This window comes from Doryrhamphus excisus, linkage group LG13 (assembly GCF_037039965.1).
Source record: "Doryrhamphus excisus strain RoL-2023G ecotype Guam linkage group LG13, RoL_Dexc_Guam_v1.1, whole genome shotgun sequence".
NCBI lineage: Eukaryota > Metazoa > Chordata > Actinopteri > Syngnathiformes > Syngnathidae > Doryrhamphus > Doryrhamphus excisus.
The window spans coordinates 7,082,078-7,108,777 of record NC_136369.1 but is presented as its reverse complement, the minus strand read 5'-3'; the positions used below and the strand labels follow the sequence as shown (position 1 = coordinate 7,108,777).

General features: G+C 39.0%; 1 protein-coding gene and 1 long non-coding RNA gene across 5 annotated transcripts in view; one reads left to right on the top strand and one right to left on the bottom strand.

The window, feature by feature from the left end:
- pcdh9 (protocadherin 9) overlaps positions 1–26,700 on the top strand; it is a 213,441-nt gene that overhangs the window by 5,832 nt on the left and 180,909 nt on the right. The gene's annotated exons all lie outside the window — the stretch shown is intronic.
- The window catches only part of LOC144901593 (uncharacterized), a 137,791-nt gene that overhangs the window by 102,769 nt on the left and 8,322 nt on the right, over positions 1–26,700 (bottom strand). The gene's annotated exons all lie outside the window — the stretch shown is intronic.

Here is a 26,700-nt window from a genome sequence, read left to right as displayed (position 1 = left end):
TGGAACGTCTAAACTGAGCTGAAGATGTGCCTCACACTCACAGAATTTTATAAATTTGATCAATGATTGTGTCATCTATTCAAAATGCATCCTCTTATCACATAGAATAACTTATCAGATTAAGAACAGATTCGGAAATTCTTGCATCTTGTCATGTCAGAGTCCTCCAATTTCTGAAGCATTCAGTTATTTGTTGTTTCTGACTTCACTCAACCACTTGACTTTTTTTTTTTCATATCAAGCTCTTCCGATGAGGAGAAAAAGTCATTTATTTTTGCTCTCATGCCTCATGCCTAGTACCAATCTTTGGAGACTTGCCGACCGTCTGTTTTTCCAGTTATATCAATTCCAAGACATCTCACTGTGCTATTCAAAAGTGGAGATTAAATGGCAGTTATTGATTGTGGTAACATAGTTAGCCAGTATCGGGCTGTAGGACATGTTGAATTTATATTTTGGTCTTGGTTTGTACACTGTGACCATGGACAGTCCAAGATACAGACATTTTAAAAAGCAATTTGAATTAAAAAAATGTCATATTTCCATGCAGTCTCAAAACAAAGCAGCGGTGTCGCAAACTGATGAAGGGATTTAGTCTTTACGTTGTTTCCTCAAGAGTAACTAACGTCATCAATCACCTGCTGTTGTTTGATGTTGATGTGAAATAAGCAACTAAGCGAACAAGGATGTTTAAGGCAAAGACACGGCTAAAGCTTTAGGGAATAGCTTTTAAATTGATTTTTTTTTTTCTCCTGGATTGAAAAGCCATTCTGTTTCGGCTCTCTGGAGTCACTTCTATGCAGCATCAGCATCGATCAATAAATAAGAAAATTGAAAGTAAATTGATTAACAAGTAGACGGAGAGAGGAGAAAGGTCGAGAGCGGCTGCAGCAAAGCGTGAAAATCCACCGGTAACCTCCTCGTATTTAATAGATAACATTGGGAAATAGAAATAGGAGACATTTAAAGTGGCGTCATCATTCTGTGTGGCTTTGTAGAGACCCCCAACACACTGATAGCAATAGTTGCAATCCTGGCCTTGACTGTCTTTTTTTTTCACTTATTATTTACCCTCCAGGGACCAACATTAGAGGAAACAACAGTGAGCAAAAAAGCATTAAAACGCTGTCCTACTTTCACCAGGCAACACAAGCTTCTAAGAAACCAAGCGTAATATCACTGCTGTTTCAGCATCAGTCACTTTTAGTATTGTGCATTTCACACAGAGGTACCTGTATGGTACAGTGACAAGAACATGAAATCTAATCTCATCTAAAGGGAAGACACAGATATGGTTCACTAGCATAACAAGTGCCCAGTGGCTGTACATTAACCACACACGGTACATCAGATCCCTGGGCTCGGGTTGAGGACACATTAATATGATTTTGCTGAGCGTACCGGGCATATAAGTAGTCAGTGTGATGGTGTATTAGGCACCATGATAAATCAATTAGAATACGTATTTTCATTTTTGTTTACCAAAAACAAATCTAATGAGAGCGGTGAGCGTGTGAGCATTTTTCACATTTTAAAACATTGTGCATTGTTAACCTTTAGCTAATTTCCATGGTGAATGTGAAAATAGGGCTGTCTATTAAGTGATGGGCCTGTGACTGTGAGATGGGTCTCTTTTTTTTCCACGCGCTTTGTTATGGTAATATGGCAAAACACTGTATACGGGTGCATGATTAATGGCAATATATTGGACTCACAGTGATGCAACTGTGTAGCTCCAACATATTGTGTGTAAAGATGAAATTGCTCTGAGGGAATTTTTTTTTTACATGGCAGAAAAGATGCAAGTGCTTAAAGCATGTGTGAGCCAATAGATCAGTTACTCCACACTATGCTTTGATGTGCTAATCATACCATACCTCAGCAATAGGAACATGATATCGTAGTTTAGTCTGTGATGGTGATGGTGGTGAATACCAGACTGTTGATCAAAATCAGGCCTCTAATTCACATATCATTATTTTGGACATACACACAAAGGACCTGTGATGCAGTATTATTTGACAGAAAGTGAGCAAAATGTCAGATTTACTCCAAATGTTTGCATTTTATATTCAATTTAAGTTTAGAAGGACTGTTTGCAACTGTTGCAACTGTCAGCTGCTTAGAGGGCAATAACCTTGGAACATGCTGTTTGCATTGTATCCCTCCTTCTTCCTGCGCTGATGCTCCATGTAACATACATGCATCAGCTACCGATAGCTACTAACATTAGCTATCATTGAATATATAGTCTGTAATAACAACAGTTTGCCTGTCGCTTGCGTGCACAGCCATGAACGGAAATCATCTTCTTTGGGCTGAACAGCAATTTTTATGCAATTTGATTTGCAACTGTGAAGAACACAGACATTTTTTATTCAGTCGGTTCTTTTGAACCACTAATTGTCACATATGGTGGCCGATAGTTCTTACAGATTTTGGGTTTAAAAAAATGTATTTTGTACCAAGTTGCATACAGTCCCTTTAAGTGATTCTTGATTCTTTCGTAGCCTTGTCTGGTCTGTGTTTCATGAACTGACATGCTACGCAAATAACCGTTAGTACACACCATGGTAATGATGGAATCCTTGGGGGAGTCATCCTTCTTGTGCAGGTTCATTTGCCACATTAATAAAAAGGATTAGTGGTACGTATGAGGGTTGATGGAAGTGGGCAAGTTTGAAAAGATTAATGAACTATGGCAATGTTGCACCTGAGGGGAAACTGTGTTGCAATGTCTTTTTTGGGTGTGCCGACAAAGATGTTGGCAGTGTGACTGACCAAGTGGGAGAGAAAACCAGTGATTATTGTCGATTACCATCATTCAGCAGCTCCTTTTTTTTCCTACTCTTGTAGAATGCAAATAGTACATCTGACTCAAGGTCATGTAGTGTATGACAGCTAATGTATGCATGCATTTTCTTTTGTCAAATGTCAAAGCTATGTACATGTATGAATCAAATGTTTGACAGTAACTAACATATAATTATACACAGCAAATAATTGTCTATATGAATGGGTCATTGCGTCAATGCTACCAAATGCAGTTTTAGAATGAAAGGGGCTGTATGCAGAGGTTCCATACTGCTAGCATTATATCCCGCCTCTTCCCGCTTCGAGTATGCTCACGTCACACATGCACTCGTCACCTAGTAATGTTGTCAGCTGTCTTAGGGTCGCGAAGCCAATCACAGGGCACATATAGACAAACAACCATTCACACTCACATTCATACCTATGGACAATTTGGAGTCGCCAATTAACCTAGCATGTTTTTTGAATGTGGGAGGAAACCAGAGTACTTGGAGAAAACCCACGCATGCATGAAGAGAACATGCAAACTCCACACAGAGATGCCCGAAACGGGAATCGAATCCGGGTATCCTAGCTGTGTGGCCTGCGCGCTAACCACTCGTTCACTGTGCAGCCTCAGTTTTTCCTTATTAACATTTATTAATCATTTTCTGCAATATTATGTCATTGTCAAGTGTCCGTGGTGTAAAGACTGGGAGAGCAATGTAATATTCGTCCGTGTGGCAACACGTAGCTGATATCCTCATTCCTCCAATAGACTTAGTGATGTAAGTGGTGTGCTGCAAGATTTTTCCCTTGTAAAAAACGTGCTGTGGCTCAAAAAAGCTTGAAAAACACTGGCATGATTGTTAATTGTTGGAAGGTGTGTATGCACGTCACGGACATGTACTTGACAGCCATATATTCCATTCAGCCCAACAAAATTCTTATGCTGTTTAATTCGTAATTGTGAGAATTATATAATTTTTTTTGGAATGTTGTTCTTTTAAGCCACAATTGGTAACATATGCTAGCAGTATTGATAACACACTGTTACCTCCAAAGAAAAAAACAAACACAACATACTGCATAAGCAAACAATACAATTATATTGTGCTTTTTTTTGTATCGTATAGTGAAAATGGAGTTCTAGTTCAGAGAAGAGAAATAGCTCAATATGTGTACATGGGTAAACGAAATGACTTGTGGCCGATAGTACGGTATTGGATGTTCCAGAATCAGAGTAGATTAGAAGCTTGAGGGGATCCAGTCTTGTCTGCACAAAACAACAAAATAAATCAGTCTGTAAACCTGCTCGACTGTGAGTTATTTGGTTTTCTTTCCCTATGTTGAACCAAATGAGGTGCATCTGTTTTTTTTATTATTATTATTTCTATATTAATTTTTAGAATTTATTTATCATGAACTCTCTTCAGTAGACTACCAAAAACACAGATGATGGCAAATTACCAGGAATAACATTTAATGTTTGTTCACCTTCGTATTCCTGTGAGTGTATTTTTCCACCCCCATCCTTAAGTTTGAGATCATACATAAAATTCTGTTTTGATAATGGCAAATGTTGTCATATATCAAAGGGTGTGTGCATGTGAGCAAAAGTGATTTTTCTTTGTCATGTGTTTGTTTGTCTGCCACTTTTGGCTGACAAGCCATTCATCTTAAAAGTAAGCATCGTCTATCTCTGCAAATTCTCACAGCAAATTGACGGATGATCAATCATTCCGGGATTCACTATAGGATATTCATGTTCTGCATGCACAAAAAACACACAATAACAAAAACAAAGTTACTGTGGCTTTTGTGAGAGTGTCATGACTTCAGTCATCTTAATGTCGTCACTAATCCACTCAAAACATTTCTCATTTGTCTACTGCAGTCATTGAAGCTGACATACTCATATGATTCCTCCTAACACAGCATGTTAAGAAAAAGGACATTCTGCTGCACTTAAGGTATCTACAGCTCAATTCTTTAATTGGTAACATAAGAGTAGAGGGTGGAAGAAAATGTTTCTTGACTTCTTGCTTGTCTACAAAAATGATATATAAAAAAAATAAGTTATAATGCAACATCCTTGTGTGAATGCCCTCACCCCGAGAATGCATCTCTCCTTTTCATCCCACACCTGACCCTTCCTACCACCACTACCTTCCCCCTCCCCGAAACACCCCGCTCAACCCTCCCCCGCCCATCCATCTCACACAACTTTCACCCATCTTTTATCGGGGTCAATGTTTTTACATGCAATGTTTAACCATGGATGGCGTGCTCACCTTTTTGTGTTCTGATCATTTATGACAGTTGGGAGTGCTTTGTGTCCAGCGCCCACGCTCCTTTCTGTAGATGGCGGGTGGGTTGGGGTTCTAAAAGATGGACACAGCGGTACTGTATGTCCTGACATGACAAACCCAGAGGGAGATGTGTCCTTGTCATTCAGTTGTTGTTTCATGTGACACACAGGCCGCTGCACAGCCACTAGCTTGTGCCAGTGTCTAGGCTAATAGTCGTGATAATGGCTTTGCCAGACAAACAAGCCCCAAGCTAGCGGCGAAGGGGGGGGTGGGGGGTGGTTGGGTGTTTGAGATGAAATGTGACTGCCATTGACTGCTGCACCACACGGCCTCATCACTCAGACTCTGTAACCCTCATTAATGTAAATCTTTATTGTATATATGAGATGTTTCATGTACGTATAACTGAACTCCTGGTAATTTTGCCTAATGTGCTGTGTTAAAAAGTAATGGATTTTATTTTTGTTTTCATTTGCCCTGCTTTTTCTTTTATTGCTGGGTCATCTGAAAAAAAAATGCCAATTATTTAGTACAAATGCAACTCATGTTCTTGAAAGCTTTATTTCAACACTGCTATTCTACCTTCATAATTTCATAATAAATGTTTCCAAGAGCTCATTTTCTTGTTTCTTATCTGTCAGTTTGTTCTGTTTTCGTGACGTGATAAGACAGATTGTGTAAACTGGGACTTGTCCGGCAGCTACAAAATTAATTGTCAACTTGCTTCAATCATCAGCTGCCAAGGAAGGGCAAGATTACTGGGTTCGAACAGATCCATGAAGTAAAGAGCATGTCGGTTCACAAACATGACATACACCAAAACTATGCTCTTTGGAAGTAAGATGGTGGTTAGAAGAACTGCAATGTTTAATATATCATCTCTACTTGCGTGTGCAGTGTGTCCAGCATGCCAGAGGAGGTACAGGCACAATGATGTTCCTGTTACAAGACAGGAACATATGTACTGTATTCTCTTGTGTGAGAATACATACACTGTAGGTATCCAGTAGTGAACTGCCTTATATCCATGTTTCAAATAAAGGGCGGGGTATGATTTTGAAGGGTTTCCAGCCACATTTAAACATGTTTTACATTCATCAAGTCTGTTTTCAACAAGCACATACATGTAGCGTTATTAGTACCTGTTTGGCTATAGCAATACAATTTCAGTTTTTAATAAGGGGACATACTATTAGGGATTTTCAATTTTTTGTGTGTGTGAAACATTTTTTACACTGTTTTACTCAAACCCAAGTTAAATTGGATGCATGTTTTGAAGTAATACAGACACATGGGATTTAATTTGAATTGAATTAAACATTAAACAACTGTTTTAAAATTTTTCGGTTAGGGCTGCTTGCCACAATGTTTACTAGTGCTGGGAAGTTTGGCTCTTTTAAGCAAGTTATTTTGGTTTAAGAACTGGTCATTTTGACTCCTCAGATTTCCTTGTAGTTTATTACCAAATGTAATATAAGCATACAGTGATATCAAATATTTATTATTTGTATGTCAATTGTTATTTGAGTAAACATGGAACAGATTGCTAAAAAAAATATTAATTTAATTAAAAAATATTTATTACTTATTTATTATTAATAATTATTTTATTAATTAATTATATTAATTATTTATATTCATTCATTCATTTTCTTCCGCTTTTTCCTCACAAGGGTCGCGGGGGTGCTGGAGCCTATCCCAGCTGTCTTCGGGCGAGAGGTGGGGTACACCCTGGTCTGGTCGCCAGCCAATCACAGGACACATATAGACAAACAACCATTCACACTCACATTCATACCTATGGACAATTTGGGGTCGACAATTAACCTAGCATGTTTTTGGAATGTGGGAGGAAACCGGAGTACCCGGAGAAAACCCACGCATGCATGGGGAATTATTTATATATATATTTATTATAATTATTCAAAAGTTACAATCTGATTGTGTGTATTATTTCAAAATGTGCAACCATTTACTGTGAAACAACATAACATCAACAGTTCATTAAACAACCAAATATAAATTAAAATGTGCAAAACAAAAAGACAAAGCGGAATCCAGCTAACAGTTTTCGCTAGTCTTAAACGAATATTGGCATACAAAAACACAAAGTGCCTCAGCTTTTTTTTCCCCCTCACTTTCCTAGGTCTAGTCTCTAATTATATAGCAACGTTCTCTCATTCTCATCTCTCTCCCTGCTGTTCGGTGTGTATAACCCCTCACCTCCCCTTCGGCGCAGAGTGGACACATACGACATCACACATTATGTCCAAGCACATGCGACTTTAACAGGAAAAAAAGACAAGAGCGAAGACAGCATCCCGTTCCCGAGCGATCTGTCACTAATGTTTACACAGGAGGCCCTGCCTAACATTACACTAGTCCCATTACACCAGTAGTTCTCAGTTATTTTCTGTAAGGCCTGGGGACACATATGTTTTCACACCCCCACCCCCATTATAAAATACTATTGAGAAACGATCATATCTATTTAGTTATCTAAATACTGAAACCAGGAAATGCAACATAGTATTAAGCATATTCCAGGGTCAAATTGCATGTTGAGTACAATGAATTTGTACATGTTGGCAGGTCTGCACTAACATTGAAAGTACTCCCTGCCTCTCACACCCCCCGACAGTTCACTGCGCACCCCCTGGAGGGTCCGCCCCACTATTTGAGAAGCACTGCATTATACTTTCAGGAATTAACATAATACAGTAGTTGGTAAATTCTGCTTCTTCTTTCATTGGTGACAAAGCAGGAAAGGGCTGGGGATAAGTTTCTCAAGATAATAGGGGACAAAATGTGGCCCGTTTCAACTCAATATTGGACGTGCACTTTTGTTTCTAAATAAGGGACTATTTTGTTTTTCAAGGAACGGTTGGCAACCCAACATGCAGTTCATCTAAAGGTCACAGCACAGAAGTGTAACAGAAGCTGATGTTTGACTTCACTGCTACTATCAATTGTTTTGTAAAGGTGATTTAAAAAAAGAAGAAAGAGGTTATTGCTATGTGATTCTTCCAGTTCAATTCCACGTATAAAGCTATTATGTCTATGAAACCTAGATAGCTTATAATACAAATCAATTAACTAAAAGCCATGAAGATGTAATGTGTCATTGCTATCTTTTTCTGATTGGCAGTGCAATGAAAGCTCGCATAAATGAAGTGTGTTATTATGAGACTAGATTCATGAAATCACAATTAAAGCACATAGTGCTCGGAGTGTGGAAAAATGTGTATGCACATTCTGTTAACTTCCTCTGAGGTTAGTGAAGCTGTTCATACACAGTCCTCATTTCTAAACATCAGTTGTTGGGGGAAAATGTACACACGGGCACAAGCCTTACTCTGTCTGATTCTGATCTTTAGACAAGAATGGAGACAGTCCCTTAATTAAACATTTACATATAAAACACTGCGGGAGCCACAAATTAGGAATGCCTGTGAAAAAATACGGCAAATGGTTTCACACAAGATGTAATTCAAATACTTGTCAACAATATGGAGAAATAAACAATCTTTTTTGTTTTCCTGTCTCATTGTTACTGCTGCATGTAATTGCGATCCCTGAGAAGAATCCTTCTTCATATCACCAGAATGAATAGCATTCATCATTTTTTGGGTCACATTACAAACACGTACTTTTTTTATTTAAAGATGCAAAATACTCAATGACTATTTTTTTTCCTTCTTTGCATCAAAATTCATATTATGAAGCACATACACACATTGTCACAACCAAACACCTTTTATGACTAAAAAGGTAGGGACGGCCCAATACCATTTTTTCGTGTCTGATTTTGATACTGTTTGATACCGATACCAACCTTCTTTAGAGTGATAGATTTGTATTCATGTACTTTGCTTAATTAAGGCATTAAAACATATTGAAACTGTGCAAAAAATACTCTAATGGAAGAGATTACAATTAACTTATTAAATTGCCCACAATATGAGAACTTATTAATTCTCATTTATTAATTCTTCTGCTGTTTTTCTTTAACTTTAGAAGACCACTTTTCAAAGATTCTAAATACAACTGAATGAAGTGAAACTGTACATAAAATTAATTGTGAATTTTACAACAAATGGAATTGGGTTTATAATTCCATTAATGGTTGTTTGTCTATATGTGCCCTGTGATTGGTTGGCGACCAGTCCAGGGTTTACCCCGCCTCTCACGTGAAGTCAGCTGGGATAGTCTGACTGGATGGATGGAATTCTATTGGTAGGCATTACTGTACATAAAAACTAGTTGAGTGAGCTTGACATTTATACCCTTGATGGTGTACAGTTTGAATGGCCATTTTTCAGTTTATGCCAGAATTTGTCTTCTTATTTACTGCAAAGGTTTTCTTCCGATAATGAATTTATCTATTTCTGCAGTTGCCACAAATGAAGCAGACATTGGAGAGTGAAATATAATTTCTCAGCTATGATGTACAGGTATACCGTGACACAAATTGTTAAAGACCTACGTACATATAGTGCTTACTCATTGCACAATTTTGACTAAAGTCAACATTGTCAGCTACCTGCTCTGTTGCATAGTATAAAAGTGTATCCTGAAGTCCATTTTAGTAACCTGGACTCTTGGTGCAGTTGTGCACCATATTGTAGTCTGTCCACTCATTGTGACCTGTGTCCATACAATCCATTTGGAAAAGTATGTATCCCTTTCTCCTGCAGAAGGTGTGTGTGTGTGTTTGTGTGTGTAGAAGGGCAAAAGTGCCACACCATCATATCTATGGAAAGGAGGCCTAACTCAGCTTAATCTGTTCACTCGCTTTGAAATCCAGAAGCAGAGCTTAGTCTGTATTAGAGTGAGCAGGGAGAGGAGGAAGAAAAAAAAAAGGATAAATAAATAAATATAGGCTTTATACTTTGGCCTCGTGTATGCGGTCACTTTCAGAAATCCATGTGCACTTTCAGAATGGAATTTGAAACCTGACTTCTAACCTAAAGTATAATCATATTGCCTCCCCTAACCTTCCTTCCCAGGAAAGTGCAAGCGAGACTACAAGAATTGCGTCAGTGAACATTTTTACAAGTATGTGTCTCTCTAAAATCACAAATCACATGCACAGGTTTTTCAATTTTAGATTATTTTTCTGTGGATATGAAAATGGCCAACATGATGAAAAGGCAAGTTTGTTTTTTGTAATGTTTAAAATTGCAGTTATCAAAAAACAAAGTTAATGCTGAGAGACAAATGATACAAATTTCAGGTTATAGTGGTGGTTAATACTAGGGATGTTGCGATCGATTTCTGAGGAAAAGCATGTGATCGGTATACGACTAAAATTGTCTTTTAATGCAATGACCTCTGGCTAGTACTATTGCGGCCTACATGCTATCGCGAGCTGTTTGTGCATTGTAGTGTCGTGCTCCAAAATGTTTTGGACAGTTTCTTTCATACAGTAAAGTCAAAACAAACATGTCTGCCCTGCCATTTGCGAGAGTGATAAAAATTAAAAAAACATGTCATAAAAAACATCTCATGGTAGCACATTAATAAGCTTTAATTCCGCATTTGAAGAACAATTATTAATTCATTATTAATTACTATATTTAATTATAACTAGGGATGGCCAATAATATTGGGCCACCGATGATATTAGCCCGATATCAGCATGAAAATGAGATATCACATTTTTTCCTGAAAATGAAAATATATTTAAAAAATTCTGTATAAATGAACATTTTAATATCACGTGGCCAAGATTTCACCACAGTTTGTTCACATACAGTGCAAGCTCACCTCCTTTGTGCTTTGTGTTCCTGGCCAGTCAGCTAGCTCCTCACGTTAGCATCTGCAATGCTAGCTCTTAGCCATTCAGTGAAGCACAGACTTGAAGGCCTTGACGTTCTTGCCAACTCGTTTATCTTTCTTGATAGTGAATTCACATTTCCCATGATAATAGAAAGTACCGAATCTCTACTTCCTTGCTTGACTTTCAAATTAGCTGCAGCGCTGACAGCTTGATATCAGTGGTTAGACGGGATCACACTGATGCGGCGCATAAAAGATGACCTCATCAAACCGCCTCTCAAGCATGTAAACAAATGTTATTGGCTAGCAAGTTGGCATGCACCTGCCATCCATTTTCTCGATATGCCGCCTATTCTCACTTGTACGAATGTAATAATGCCTGGAGGTAAGCATGGTAAAATCTATTAGGAGAGTCCATTGGATCATCTGTGAAATGTTGTTTAATCATATGATATGGGGTGTATTCTCAATTATATACCTATACATGTTTGTCAGGTAGATTACATTTCCTCTTCAATTTTGAATGTTGGACACCTCGAGTCATACGACGGCTTCAAGTGTTAAGTCCAACTTTAAGCCTTTCAAACTCATGGATCAGAGCTTCAGGACGAGATAAAAGGTATGTAGGATATAAATTCACTTTAATATATATACCTGTAGATGAAATGTCATTCGAATCTAATGCAAAATATGTAAATTTTGTATTGTGATGTAGAAACCAATGCAGTAGCGGAGCTACATGGTGGCCATGGGGTGGCCGTGACCCCACTGTTTATTACTAGGCGAGAGGCGGGGTACACCCTGGACTGGTCGCCAGCCAATCACAGGGCACATATAGACAAACAACCATTCACACTCACATTCATACCTATGGACAATTTGGAGTCACCAATTAACCTAGCATGTTTTTGGAATGTGGGAGGAAATCGGAGTACTCGGAGAAAACCCACGCATGCACAGGGAGAACATGCAAACTACACACAGAGATGGCCGAGGGTGGAATTGAACCCTGGTCTCCTAGCTGTGAGGTCTGCACGCTAACCACTAGACCGCCGTGCCACCCGACCAGCCTTCAATTTCTTGTTAATGCGAATTAGTGGTACCACTATAAGACTAAAAGTACTAAGGCCTACATGACATTATGAAACTTCATTTTTCTTCCCTGGACTTTTGGATGATCCAAAAAATTAAATGGCTACTCTGTTGACTTTTAAAACAAATGTCACAGCCCAAGTATTTCTCAGATGTTGTACAATGTTGTTTACAGCCACCCTGACAAGCTAATTGCTGATGCTCTATCCATTAGCTTCACAACACGTATGCGTTCATCGGAAATTGAAAGTTGGACAATATCAGCTGAAAAGCCAATATTGGACATCCCTAATAATAATAATAATAATATTTTTTGGGACACATTTACAGTTAATCCATGTGATTGCTATCACTTGATTTTACTCATGAATGATTGGTATCGGAATTAGCAACATAAAACCCTGATCGGCATTCTCCAGGTACCACATGGATATGCTATTGAAGGATTTGGCATTAGATGTTCCATAACTACTCTGTCATTACCATATTCTTTCATTTGAAACCATTGAAACATGTTTTGTAAAAAAAAAAAATCTACACAATAGCAGCGTGGGTGCTTAAATCAAGTACAGCAGATGCATGCTCTCAAGTGAGAACTCCCTGCTATTTATATGCCCATCAAAACACACATTTTGATGACACAAATTCACACAAATAGGAAAAAAAAACATGCTTTAAAAGCCTCCCCATTCAATCTATTCCCCAGCAATACATAATTTGTTATTTGACAATATGCTATTGTGCGGTACACAAACATACAACAGTATGTTTGTTGTCATTCCCCAAACAACAGTGCAAAACTGAGGATCATATGAGGTTAATAGAGGAAGCTTTCAAAAATAGTCTATGGTGTATAAGCGTGTAGCTTTTTTTTTTTGGACAAACACTATCAATCTTTACAGCAGTCTTAAAAGTCACATGTTTACATTGTGTGTTAGAAATCATCATCAGGAGAACGCTTAGTGAGTGCTTACACAATTATCCACAATGAAATGATGCCACATGCTTTTTCTAACCTTATTTAGGCAAAAAAGCAGAGTGATGCTGTTTTTAGCCTCCTCAAAGCAGCACTTGAGCCACTGTGCGTTGCTCTACTATTAGTTCAATAAATACAACTGCCAAAGGACTCATCAAACATGTGATTCACTTTAATTATTTCGGAAAATAATGTGTTTAGTTAAATGCAAATATAACTATAGTAGTTCTGATGTAGAGTTGTAGTTGTCCAATATGTCTGCACAAGAATACAAGTATAAATGTTACAGAATGCTGCTGAGACACAATGCAGACCTCTGATGTTGGAGGCTAGTTTCAAATAAAACACAACCGCAATTGTTTTTCTTCACTTTCCCTGTGTGACGACACTCCAGCATGACACTACTTAGTCACGAGGGTCACTATGGAGAAAGCCATTTTGGTATGTGTGTGAGGCACTTTGTGAATGTTTTCACTTTGCAGATATTAGGTTCAAGTCAATCGTTGTTTGAATTTAGATTAGAGTGCAAGATCCCATCATGGGGGCATGCACTGTAAAATTGACACTTTTTTCCTAAAATTGAATTCTGGCTGTAAAAAAAAACGTTTTCAGAAGCCAAAATGATACAATAAACTCCAAACAATATGATCGGGGCAGCACTGACTCAAGCAAAATAAAAATCCACCATTGTCATCCTATACGGTTTTCTCTTGCTACTTCAAGCTTCCAATTTCGCGGCTTCACTCTCACTGTTTTCAAAAACATATTCATTCACAAATCATGCTGTTTAGTGGTTAAAAACAGGCTATTCCTTTAAAATTGCCAAATCAGTTAAAATACAATTAATTATGTGTTAAATGACTTATATTGTTATTATTTTATCTCCTATGTTGGGTAATAGGAGTGTAAATGTAGGGGTGTTATTTGGAGAGTTCCAAGAAGGCCTTAAATAGGTTTTCCATGCTCTAACTACAAAAAAAATGTCATTTATGAAGAGAAAATTCACCTATCACGGTCGGGTCTGGAACCAATTAACCACAATACACAAGGGAATGTCTTAGAATTAAGAAACTAGCAGGATAAGTAAGTAAGTTAATTGATGACAGGCCTTGGCACAATCGCCATGACCACGAGAACACAAGCGTCTTTCATGTGATTTGGGTTAAAGGAGGCTGAATAGCTGAGTCTGCTCTCCACAAAGCATACCGACTTCAGTAAATATGCTTACATATGCTATGCGTTCTCATATCTTTGCAAGAACTGACAGATGCCTTTTGAACACAGAGCGTTGGCTCGGAGCTCCACTAAATTAGTCATCTTCCTGACGCTATTGCGCTGAATTAGAATCTGGATCTGTCAGAAGCTTGAAGTAGGCCCAAGAGTTTTGCCTTTTTCCCTTTTGCTGTCACTTTTCTCGAGTGACAGCATGGTCTTGTCCCACGGACATTTCCCTCTTGTATAATCTTTCTCATTCAGTATCTGGTCACTCATCTTTTTTTCCTTTGGGTGGTAATAAAGAAAAAAAGGTGAGTATCTTTCAGTATGTATCCCCAAATGGCTAAGTCCAGAAGGTACACTACAATCTCATTGCCATGATTATATCACAGGATTCTCTTTGACTGCAGTTGCAGAAAGCCCGGCTACCATAATGTACAGTATGTATGAGATCCTCACTGAAAGAAGGTGCATTGGTCACACCACCGGGAGCCCGAGGCATTTTTCCCCTTTCCATTTCTGTTTTCAAGACACTATCATGTGCGTGCTTGTATCCCATATGCTCTTAAAAGAATGAATGTGGCCTAGGGGTTACATAGGTGAACGTTTGACCGTAGGTTTGTCGGGTGTTTCTTGAACAGGCACGACAAATTAGACTTGGGAGATAAAACCACCATTGCAGTGCCCTTAAACAAGGCATTTAACCCCCACTACATGGTGGATTTGACTGAGCTGTTTCCTGTGGGCAGTTTTTTTTCCCAGTCAAGATCATTTTTCCTCAGTGACTCTGCTCAGGATGAGTCAAAAACACACAACAGTTTTTATTCATGTTTGTGTAATATTGTTACCTTTGTTGCAGAAAAGAGGGTCCATACCTCATTTAATAGATAGACGGGTAGCTTGAGATGAGTCTTCGTAGCATATAAATGCTATTTGGATACAGCGGTGTTGTGCAACGTTAGAAAAGGAAGCACATTACTAACAATACCACCAAATCTCATTTTATAGGGATTTTCAAGGATTTACATTGAAGCACAATATATAATAAACAAAACGGAAAATCCACCGTGATTAATTGTACATGCAAATATTCAATGTTTGAATTCTTTTATGAACACAGAAAATAACCTACAAATCAATTATGGGGTGCACTAATATGTTCTTTCAGAATTTACAGTGGTTTAGAACATTCTAACAGTGACGTTTTGCTGTCAATAAAAGCTTTAATTGTTTGCTTAAACGTTTTATCCCTTTGTTTGAATTCAATTTGCATAATTTAGTGTACGGTATTTCCCACAGTGGATTTAAAAAAGTTGACGAATTTGGTCAAAGTCAAATTATAAATATATATCCTTAAATCTTTACAACATCATTAATAGAGGCCCTTCATCAAGACCGCTACTTATTGCCTGCACTGGAGAATCCTCAGAGGAGAGCGCATTGAGAGATATATGTGTAATTTAGTAGACATTTAATGCTCTTCAGGGAGCTAATTAGATAAGAAGTTGTGATATATAGCTGCTTGAGGGATGTGTGTCAACCCACTCCAGTTCAATGTATAGACCACAGATTTGTATTGATAGTGTGCTTTGTCTTGTGCCTCAGGCTTAGACATAGTGCACCGACGCCTTTGTCTGGTGAGGCGAGCAGATAAGGCTTGTGATAAATCTACCCACGAATAAGCTGTCATCGAGGTGCCGCACATGGGAATATTTAACACAAACATAAAATATAGCTTGTCTGTTGTTTTATCGTCAGGGGTATACGGAATGGCAGGATTTTAAAATACCCTCACCTTCTTATTTTTGCACTTTCTATCTCTGCAGGCCATGCAGACACAGAAGCTTACTGTCTTGCCCAGCTTTGTTGTTAGGGCCATGGAGTTTAAAAAAAAATCCACGTTGCACGGAATGGTGAGCCGGCACCTTATCACACCTCAGTAATATGCAGAGGTGTAAAACATTTGGCTGCCTTATTTAGATGAAATGATGTAGCTATGGTTGTGCAGAGTTAGTGAGGACTGAATGGAGTGGTGTTTTGGGGCCAGGCAGGCAGGAGGCGAAAATTGGTTTCCGCTATCTTACGCCACACATAGAGTGCTGCGCAGACTCCCTTCTGACGATAACGCATGTTGATAATGGATATATGCACCCAGATTTATTTTCTATTTCCTGACACAACAGCTTTTTTCAGGAAACTTCTCTTTTATTTAAGTGTGCACATCAGTTGTCTGTTGGGACAATAGAAAAGCTGGCAGGAGGCAAAGGGCTGTTTGGCATGCAAAAAAAATGTTTTTCTGAAATGAATGCGGTTCTTGTCGTCCAAAAGACCTATTATAAACACGCAAAGCATCATTATCTTACTTCACACCATGGTAAGAATGTAACTGATGTATTCACTCACTTCATTGGGTACACCTACAGTCACGGCCAAAAGTTTTGTTTTGAGAAATATATAAATATTACTTTCCACAAATTAGTTTTTATAACGGAAATTTGCATTTATTCCGGAATGTTATGAAGATTGATATGATGAATGGCAATGAATTGCAAAGTCCTTCTTAGTCTGTCAAATTAACTTCACCCCCCAAAAACATTTCCACTGCATTTCAGCCCTGCCACAAAAGGACCGGCTGAGGTCATAACATAAGTGAGAGTGTTGGCAAGGACAAAGGCTAAAGATGACTCTATCACGCTGATTGAGTGACAATAACAGACTGGAAGTTTTAAAAGGAGGGTGGTACTTGAAATTCTCATTTTTCCTCCGTTAACCATGGTTACCTGGTGCAGGAAAATGGTGCAGTCATCATTGCTGAGCACAAAAAGGGCTTTGTAGGCAGGGATATTGCTGCAATTTGGGTTGCACTGCAATCAACCATTTTTGGCATCATCAAAAACGTCAAGGAGAGAGGATCCATTGTTGAGAAGAAGGCTTCAAGGTGCCCAAGGACGTCCAGAAAGCGTCAGGACAGTCTCTGAATGTTGACTCAGCTACGGGATCAGGGCACTGACAGTGCAGCACTTGCCAAGATATGGTAACAGTCAGGTGTGAGTACATCTGTTCACACAGTGGGCGAAGACTTTAGGAAGATGGTCTGGTGTCAAGAATGGCAGCAAAAATGTTTTTTTGGTGTTTTTCCTTAAGCGGCATAACTAATAAGCTCGAAGACAGAGCTTTCAGCTTGTCGCCCAGCAAAGTCCAGGTTTTACTCGCACAGCCATGCCTACTGGCATGTGTTGCATTCATTTATTGATTGGTTAGTTAGACTTAGACTTCCTTTGTTGTTGTTCCACAAAAAAAAAAAAAAACAAAGCAGTGAAATTTGGCAACGAAATGCCATTGCTTGGCTTCCGGATTACACCAGAGACTAAATAAAAACAATAAAACAAGAGCTAAATAATGAGTGCGGTTGAGAATAAATAGATAGAACAGAATGTAAACAACACAATAAAATAAACATCAGAAACAATAGAATACATAGTGTATGTTATTGCACAGGATTAAACAAAGATTACATAACTAATTCCAGACAAGGGTCAAGGAAGAACTAAGGAATAACCTAGAATCTATGTAGGTTATTTTGTACAGAATTTGCGATTCTGGATTTTATTGGACTGTGCAAGTGTACCTAATATTGTGCCCTGTAAGTGACTAATTGTGATCAGATATTTCTCCTCACCTATGTTTGCTCCGATTTCCTCCCTCCTAAATAATCTTTAAAAAGGGGTGGCTCCATCTGTCATGTGATGTGACCCCGCTACATGCTTGCTGTGGCGTTTCAGTGTCCCAGAAACCAGCACAGCTTCCATCCAGGGAACAATGAGGTTCCTTCAGCACCACAGACTCTGGACTATGGTTGCCCCGGGCGATACATCACATGGAATCCCTCATGAATAGTGTGCATGCACGTGTGTGTTTGTGTGTGCTTGTGTAAGGACAGTGATGATGGAACTTTACACTCCCAACACTTACTCAACACCACTCTAAGCTGTTCCTCCATAAGGATCAGCGGGTGCCTTCCTCTGGTCCTTATCTTCACCAAAGGAAGTGTGTGTATGTGCATGTGTGTGTCCACTTATTATAGCACTGCCTCTGGGTCGACATCCATAACCAGAGCAGGACAGAGGGGATTTAGCCCAACATAGTGGGCTGCAGGACTGATTACCATCTCAAAGGATCATGTTCTTTGAACTTGTTTGACTCTGATTGGGAACACACTGTTTTGGGCCATGCGGGTCCAAGGACAAGGAAACTCCATATTGGTTAGAGATGGTCATGAGGTTTGTGGACTTTTATCAGTCAGCCACCAAGGTCAAATTGTTATAGCACATTTCCAAAAGTTCAGTGGCCCAAAGTTCTGTGCAGCAGTCGATGAAACACAAAAACTACACATACTCAATGATAAAAAATACAATAGCTAATGGCAAACCTGCTCCATGTATGCACACTCTGTAATGCTACACAGTCAAGCGATTTTGGTAATGGTTTAATTTTATTTGAACATTCATCAAGTTGCAATGGAATACATAGCATAATCCAAATCACAGTTCCGCATGTCCAAAAGGAGTAGGACGAAGCAAAGCTTATTAAATCATACCTCCTATCTGTTACTATTGCAAAACATTTATTATATGTATCTGCTTCTTGTATTGTATTTAAAGCATGAAGAAGTTTAAGGGAGTGTAACCATATAGTGGTGCAATGGTGATTTTCAACAATCAAAATGGTGATAAATAATAATAGAAATAAACATTACATAAAATGACCTTGTCAAGACTCTTGCTCGAATTTTGCAAACATCAACTGCTTGTATTGTTTCTTGAATTTGCTCATCCTTGTGCATTGTTTAAGTTCCTTACTCAATCCCTTCCAAGTTCCTGTAGCTTTTTTTACAGCACTAACTTGGAGAGATCTTATTATCAAACATGATTTACTAATTTGCTTCCTCTCTGGGTGTCAGCTTCATATTAGCTGTGCTGCTGTCTGTCTGTCTGACCCTAGACTGACCTCATTTCCTATTTTAACACGGCCCCACGCTAACCCATACTCTGCCCTGTATGTCCATAAGCCACCACTGAGTCTGAAACTAATTATTAGTCCTACACAGGGATATAATTAAGTCGTAGACAGCTGACATTTCCAGTGGCATTTTACATTCTGAAAAACCTATCTACCTATACAGCTTACATTGTTGCATTAGTAATTATTGCTCTCTGAAGAAATTGCCAATCTCCTGTTCTATCAATCTATATATCATTTACCTTATAAGACATCGTCTACATTGAAATGAAAGTAAATATAAAGGGTCATTCGTGTCTGAGCTTAGTATTCTGCACCTGGTTGCTGCATCAGGGTCTCACAAGAAGGACTCCTTTCTTCATCAAGTGTGCGCATGTGTGTGTTGAGGGTGTGCAGAGGTCAGTGTCCTAATTGAATAATTGAATGATACGCTATCTTGCTAGACTACACAGTGACATAAAGAACATATTGAAAAAAGCCTACTTGGAAAGCCAACGGTCAATGAAGCCTGAAGGTAACAAACCAATAGCAACACGCTTTGCCAGTAAGATACAGGTTCCTGTCATCATTCCCAGATGATAAAATACAGGTTTGTATTTAGTTTTCCAAGCCTACCCAAAGCTTCTCCAAATGCCAGGTCTAATTTTTAATGTGGATTGAGCCCTTTAAAGGACCCGGTAATATCAAGCACAAGCAATCAATTTCAGCCAATCTCTTGAGGCCTTAATGGACTTGGAAAGAATATTAAGAGGTTTTGTCTGCAGAGAAGCTTTCTGCCACAGCAATCGTCCCTCAGCTAATTTGTGCTTGTGTGCCAAGGGAGGCCACACACTGGGACCACTGTAACCGGCTCTCAGTTCTTCTCCCTAAGTAGCTGCAGCCAGGCCAACAAGCAGACTTGCATTCACGCAAATATGTTTTAGATTTCAACATGATGCGACATTGAGGATTTTCACCCTTTGTGTTGGGGCTGTTAAAGTTGGTCCGTTGTGACAAATATGACATTTTCAGTAATTATCTTGTGTGTGAGGTTACGTTTGTGACACAGAGTGAGGGTGGCATTTTCGAATGCCAAAATGAACGCGGCGCGGCCATGAGAATGTGGGAACAGTGCCCAATCCTTGGGTGGTGGTCCACTAATAAATCCGCCTTTTGTTACTCGAGATTGCTAATAAGACTAAACACAAAGTGCCATCACGTCTTAGCCTTACCTCGCTGTTCAGCATAAGAAAACTCTGCATTGAGAATTCTAATTAAAATGCACTAGTGAGGACAGTTATTAGTTTTCTGGGGAGTGCTTGTCTTGTATTATGCACAATAAGAGACTTGGCTTAAGACTCTGACTTCATAGTAGCCTGACATTTTTTTCTGTTGTTTTTTTCTTCTTCTATTTCTCTTGTACTTGGCAGTATTCATTTTCTGTCTCATCTTCATTGCAAAGACAACACCACAGGCTACCTTGGAGACAAACTCTTTTTTAGATGTTTTTTTCAGCCATTACTGACTAAAAATATGCTACACTGCCTATGTTGCAGCTCATATTTTCATCCTTTCTACATGACTACATGGCACTCCCTTTCTTTTTCCCTTTACTGATCATTCACATGCAATTTTCTTTTGCATTTCCTCACTGTGGTAAGGAAATGCTCTCCTTCTGCAATCCCCAGTCTTTCATCTTTCATACCTGTTTTTCCGGAGCATCTCCCATTTTGTTCTCTAATTTGTATCTCAGTTTTCATCAGTCACTGACCGCCTGACAATTTCATCTCAGGCAACCATAACAGCACTAGAATTTCACAGAATTTCTAGTGTTTTCACTCACTCCAAATTTCAAACATCGTATACACAGTAAGCAATTTCATTTAACTTGCCGAAACCCCGTCTCTCTGACTGGCTGCTTAGCCGGCTGCCAATTTACAGGGGGAAAAAAAAAAGCGCTGGTGCCAAAGAGGCAGATGGTCAGAGACGGCGGTGAAAGATGCTCAGAAATTATCCCTTAACCTGTAAAGCCACTCTGTCATTCCATCCATCCTTTCTTCTACTTTATCTCTGTGGGTTCATGAGTGATTGCAAGACAGGGGCAAAGTGGAAGGCAGCGACAGGCTACACATGAGCCACAGAATGGAGGTTATGTTTGTGAGGCAGCAGCACCGTGCCAATGCCTTGTGTGCTGCGAAGCGACTTCATAGCCTACCTGCATATTGAAAAAGCCCTTGTGCAATATTGCCACCGCTGTTGTTTTGTTGCTGCTCTAACCAATTTTCTGCCCCATTGTCATTCAGACGCGATTTGTTTGTTTGTATTCAGTCATCGCGGTGGTGCTACTTCATGTCCATATGTCACTCAGTGTGTTTTTTTGCCACCTTTTGTGTTGTCTGCATCCCCTTGGTGATTCACTCATCTGCATTTTTTAACTCAGGCCTTTCATGTCTCGGTGTACTGTAAGACTGCCCATTTGATTAAGACTTGAACAATAAAGCCTTTCAAGGTGCCTTGCATTCGCACTATTGCTTTTCTTGCTGTGCTTTTAGTAAGGCGCTACTTAGCAAAATGTTTGCAATTATTAAAAAAAAAAACATAAGCCTTTTTTTCATGGACATTTTGTGTTGTGACAAATTGTCTTATTAAGCACCCCTGTTTAAATATCCACAGTAAAATTACTGAAAATATGCACTTGAGCTTTACAGTTTCTATTGTTATATTTGAACTGTGGGTAGAGTTGCCACCCCTCTTTTTAAAAAAAAAAAAAACTACACGTCCTGTGTAGGCACTTTCACCCTTATGACCAACAGAATCTAAATATAGTCTATAAAATTTGGCGTCAGTTGAAGACAGCTTGTCACAGGTGAAGCCAATCGATCGCACACCTTTCAATGTCATTGCAGTTTGACTTTTGTGGCAAATACGTTTACACACTTTGCTCTGCTTCACTGGCATCACCGAGCTAGCTAGCTAGTTTTCTGTCAACCGGCAAGTCTTCGGACTTCAAATATGCGTCTTCACAATCCTTGTGAATTATGTTTCTTTCCTTTTTCTGTGCATTTCAACACGAGAAAACAAGTTAATTTGAGCTAGATTACAATGCTGTCATTGGGACACACCTATTTCGACTATTTCGAGCTAGGCTGCATAGTGGGAGTGAACAGCAAAAAAGACGTAAAAAAGTTACTGTATAAAGACATATGTCTTTATGACGTCTGTCGTCATGGGGAACGTGAGATGGAAGCGCTAACCGTGAATGCTGCATGATTGCACTGAACATTGATCATTATTAGATGTAACTATTTCTATATTTTTATTCATTCCTTTTCTACCGCTTATCTGGGGGCTGCTGGAGCCTATCCAGGCTGAATTCCGGCAAGAGGCGGCATACACCCTGGACTGGTCGCCAGCCAATCACAGGGCACATATAGACAAACAACCATTCACACTCACATTCATACCTATGCACAATTTGGAGTCGCCAATGAACCCATAGTCTTTTTTATAGTCTATAAAATTTGGCGTCAGTTGAAGACAGCTTGTCACAGGTGAAGCCAATCGATCGCACACCTTTTGATGTCATTGCAGTTTGACTTTTGTGGCAAATACGTTTACACACTTTGCTCTGCTTCACTGGCAGCACCAAGCTAGCTAGGTAGTTTTCTGTCAACCTGCAAGTCTTCGGAATTCAAATATGAGTCTTGCCCATCATTCACAATCCTTGTGAATATGTTTTTTTTTCCTTTTTCTGTGCATTTCAACACGAGAAAACAAGTTAATTTGAGCTAGATTACAATGCCGTCATTGGGACGCACCTATTTTGACTTTGAAGCCCTCTTAAAAAACCTCTAACAATGTTGCATCGCTTGATATACATGCTGTGATCATGCATTAACATGTACACCGATGTAATAGTTGCAGTATCTTGCTGTATTTTGACGATTTACAACACTACCGAAATGTCTTTTCGATGCGCATTGACACACGTACTTGCTATACAATGCTATTTCTGTCAATAACAACAGCACCTAGAACACTTACGATGTCCTCTCGTCTTGGGATGGCTGTGTCTTCCAGCACAAGACGTGTGATCCATTCCTAAGAAGCCATTTACCATCTTTTTACGTAATTACATGCGCTTGAATACAACACTATGGCAGCTCAGGAGGGACACTAAAGACATCACCGCTTTCTGTGCATTACAAGCCGGACCACAGCCTGTGGCACTGTGAACGCGCACCATTGAGCGCTGTTTCAATTAATATCAAAAGCCTCAGTGAGTTTTGACTGTTGCAAGGAAGGCTGTGTGCTGCACATCCACACTAGAACTATGGCATTCGGCGTAACTATCGCCTTTGCGCCTTCATTCATGTTCGCGTGTGCTTGTTAACTGCCGGCACTCTGTGTAGCCCCCGCTTCTACATTGTTGAGAGGATGCTCACTCTCTTTTGTGTTCATTTCATATAGAGCCAATGCACACAGACACATGCAGAGTGAACCGTCTTCTCATCTAGCCAATGCACCACAGAAAGATGGAGTGTTGGCGAGCTCCACTCAATTCATCAAGGGCTCTTAATTGATAAATTGATATGTTGATATATCCATTATTGTGACAGGTCTAACTGTCTCTAATGGAAAAAGCTAGATCGGACCGCAGCGCTCACATGTTTACAACGTTTAAAAAAAAACTACAAAAAAGCATGTTTTTACATACAGTATGGTTGGGAATATGAGGATAATTGGCTCAATATAGTCAGTTGCTTGTGTGTCTCAACAAACATTACAATAACATCACTGACACCCAGACTGGTGTGGAACACTACATATTATCACAACCTCTTTGAATGCGTCTTCTGAATGCCTCATATTTGTATTTAGTAGGGGTGTCACAAGATCTTGTGTGACAAGCGCAAAAGCAAATAAAAATTGTGACAAAGTGAAAGTTATGCTTGAAATATATATTTTCACAGCTGTATTTTTCCCTTTTCTTGTTGGGAACCAATATTTTCCTGAAACCTACCTATGTTCTGCTGCTGACTGCTAAAGAATTTAAACATGTATAAACAAACTTATTTTTTTTTGGCAAAAAATAAGAATTTAATCTTTCTTTTGGTTTACCATAGAACACAATATTCGGTGTGACCTGAAAAATCAGTCAAAATAATCTAAAATGGCCAGTACTGAAGCGGTTGTGTTATGAATGGCTGGGATTGAATGAAAATTAATCTCAAAATCTCTTCTCATTCTTGTGTATCCAATCTCGAGCATCATCTTGTCTTTGGGTGACACCCCTAACATTTCAAAATGCTTAATTTAGGCAAAAAAAAGTAAAATTTGCTTCAAAAATGTATTTCTTGTTACAAATAACAGGCTGTATTCAACCACCAAACAGCAATGGTTTATTGGTATGGTTTAAATCTGAAGTGCTTTTACTTCTTAGAAGTCCTCAACTTGTTAGTATACCTAAAATAATATTGCTCTGATGAGTTTCAATGGTTCAAAAATAACTTTAAGATCTTTTGAATAAATGAAATAATAGCTATCTTTATTCCTGTATCTTTAGACATAGACATAGACTTTCTTTATTGTCATTGCACAATAACAGCAGTGAAATTGCCAACGAAATGTCATTGCCTGGCTCCCGTGTAATAATAAATAATAATGTGGAGAATAAATAGATTACATCAAATACGAACGACAATGTACAGCGTAAACAGTAATTTGTACAAATTATTTAAATAATTTAGAATAAATAACAATAATTTAAGTTTTAATTAAAATTTTAGTGACATGTAGCAGTGTTGGCCTAATAATAAAAATCAACACCAGGACATTTTCATTACTTAAAAAAACAGAACGGCAAGGATAGGACGTGAAAACAGGACACGCTGGGGAAAACAAGACGTTTGCTCACGCTACCCAAAGATGCCACAATGTTTTTAGCCTTCATTTAAAAAAGCTTTTACATCTACCTCAAAGTGAACTGTCGCCAAGCAACACAAGGCTATTATTCTACACAGGGTTGAAATTAGTGTACTTGCGTCACTGAGAGTATTATGTGGATCGGATGAAGATGTGATGATTTACGTGCACCCGAAAGGAAGAACACTTCTAATTGGGTATTGTGTTTTCTGGAAACCTGAACCTACAAAAGAACAATCTTGAATAAAATAAAAATTTGAATGTGCTTGCAGTGGCTGACAATGAGAGACTTTATCACAACTTGAAGTTATCATGGCGGCTTACAAGAACGTGGAAGTACACATTGCACGTACCACAGTACCTTTTGCTTGTATGTTTTCTATCGCAGGGTTCTAGACTAACCTTTTTTACTAGGAGCACCATCCAACTTTAAATCTTTGGAGTGCAAGCAGAAAATATTAGGGGCACACACCGAAATGGACTTGCAAAGTAAATATTCACAATTCCTCTCATTTTCACTGCATTATTGTACCCAGCTTCAGGTAGGCCTCATTGGCGGCATCATATGCAGTACATTAGAACTGCAATACTGCCCTCTTTTCACACACATTGACCTGCCGTCTTCTTTGGGAATTAATGTGGGTTGGTAAACTAGCTCATTTGCACATTACTGTCAACTACTGGACTGACGTGTGGAGGATAAGTTTGTCAGCAATAAAATTGCCAACTCCTGCAACAATAAATAAGGTAGAGCCAACCAATCAATTTGGGATGAGCAAGTTCACCAATATCTGTATCTGTTCTGCCATCTAAATTATCTGCATTCGTATCCGTACGGTATTGAAATAATGCACGGTGTAGTTATGAAACAAGTTTAAAATTGCAAGGTGAAAACTGCAATATATTGAGCCAGGCAGCATACACCTCGTGAGCCAATCATTCACACTCGGGGGCACCTGTTAGCTTTAAGCCTCTTCGCTACTTGGAGCGATCAGAGATCCCCGTGGCGATATGAAGGAGGAGAGGCTGCATAGTGGGAGTGAACAGCAAAAAAGATGGTATAAAGGTTACTGTATAAAGACATACGTATGTCTTTATGACGTCTGTCGTCATGGGGAACGTGAGATGGATATGCTAACTGTGAATGCAGCATGATTGCACTGAACATTGATCATTATTAGATGTAACTATTTCTATATTTTTATTCATTCCTTTTCTACCGCTTATCTGGGGGCTGCTGGAGCCTATCCAGGCTGAATTCCGGCAAGAGGCGACATACACCCTGGACTGGTCGCCAGCCAATCACAGGGCACATATAGACAAACAACCATTCACACTCACATTCATACCTATGGACAATTTGGAGTCGTCAATTAACCCAACATGCATGTTTTTGGAATGTGTACCGGAGTACCTGGAGAAAACCCACGCATGCACGGGGAGAACTCCATGCAAACTCCACACAGACATGGCCTAGGGTGGGCCATATACATGTACATATTAATATTAAATCCGCATCTATTTTTGTTTTAATGTGTTTTTGTCATTATATAGCATTATATGTCATTATAGCACGTACCCTATGAAGGTGACAGCCACTGTAGCTTC